Genomic DNA, 1,430 nt, shown 5'->3' on the forward strand with positions numbered 1-1,430 from the left:
CTGAAAGGACACACAGTGCAGAGGTGGCTATACTGATAATGGATCATCGATTATGAAGCATCAGCTTCAGGAAAATGGCATAGATAAATGTGGTGAAAATCGGTTTTATTGAATACTGTATACATTTACCATGGCTTCCTGCGTTGGTCACAGGCAATGTTATGTGGCCATTGTACTGGGATTTTCCTTCTATCGGCTTCAATTCGTCAGTGAACTCGATTCACTGACATTTCACAAACTTCCTTTGGCATGTTCATCTGAGACATCGACCCACACTGCACACAACATCAACAATGTTCAGCATACTACGTGCACGAGCATGTGGCATGGTTTTTATGCACAGTGAAGATTGAATAATGTTCTGCAAGGGCAAATTATATTCAGTTTAATTCGTAAAGTCGCAAGAATCCAGAGTAAGATTCAAAATGTCAGAAATTCACGTTCATTACCTTGGCCAGAATTCCAGCCCAGCAAAGGGGAAATCTGCCCCTGAATCCCCAGCATCCATGCAATTGCTTGCTCCATGTGTCCACTTGGAAACCTATGTGAAGGAACATTCAGCCTGAAGGAGAACTTGTGAGAATCCTCCGCTGTCTGATCTAAAGCTGAAACAAGGGCTGTCTATTCCAGCCGGGAGGGAAGCGAAGTGGAGATGAGACCAAAATATTATTTGGCGTTTACTTCATATTGTCCTCATTGTGATTTTTTAAGAACCTTGGCCAGAACTGGCACAGACACAAAGGAGCAGAAGGAGGTCATTCTTCACACCGATCCTGTCCTGCCACGTAATTTGATATCATCATGGCTCACAGAACAATTTTATGTCTTTTTCCAGCCCATCCACAACATCTACTGGCTAACAGGTATTTATCGATCTCTACCATAAATAGACATCGATAATATAAATCTGTGGGAGGAAAATGTTCCGTTTCGAGACAGTTAGGTTTATGCACGATTATTACTGGTTTTGCAGATGAGCAGCCGAGTCTGGTCTGACCACTTTGCAAAACATAAATTAAAACTCGACTCTGATGGGATTCGAACCCACAACCTTTGAATAACAATCTGAATAGAGATGTAGAAGTTCAACGCGCTTTCCATTGCGCCACAGAGCCGCGCCAGCCGTAATCATTAAGCACACTAGTTTGCCTTTGACGCATTGCATTCAGGACACCCATCTCGCGCCTGTCTGTCCTCGTCACACTTTCTGATACCTGGTCCTTATCCACTCGTGCTCTGGCTCATCAAGTGTTCGGCTACAGACTGCTGAAACGTTCTCATGACACTTACCTTTACCACATGTTCAGATAATGATTTCCAGATAATCAATACTCTCTAGGTGAAAGTATTCTTCATAAATCTCCTCCTTGTCTCCTGTCTTCCATTTATGTTACTGTGTTCCTTCCCAATACAGGCTTATCTCTGTCACA

At 43.0% G+C, this 1,430-nt stretch overlaps 1 non-coding gene across 1 annotated transcript; it reads right to left on the reverse strand.

Annotated features, from left to right (window-relative positions):
• Nucleotides 1–1,023: 1,023 nt before the first annotated feature.
• trnar-ucu (transfer RNA arginine (anticodon UCU)) lies at nucleotides 1,024–1,115 on the reverse strand. The gene is given in 2 exon segments: nucleotides 1,024–1,059; nucleotides 1,079–1,115. It is a non-coding gene; the product is annotated as a tRNA-Arg (tRNA).
• Nucleotides 1,116–1,430: the final 315 nt, after the last annotated feature.

This window comes from Chiloscyllium plagiosum, unplaced genomic scaffold (assembly GCF_037043375.1).
Source record: "Chiloscyllium plagiosum isolate Xiang-an unplaced genomic scaffold, Cpla_swu_hap1 HiC_scaffold_51, whole genome shotgun sequence".
Classification (NCBI taxonomy): Eukaryota; Metazoa; Chordata; class Chondrichthyes; order Orectolobiformes; family Hemiscylliidae; genus Chiloscyllium; species Chiloscyllium plagiosum.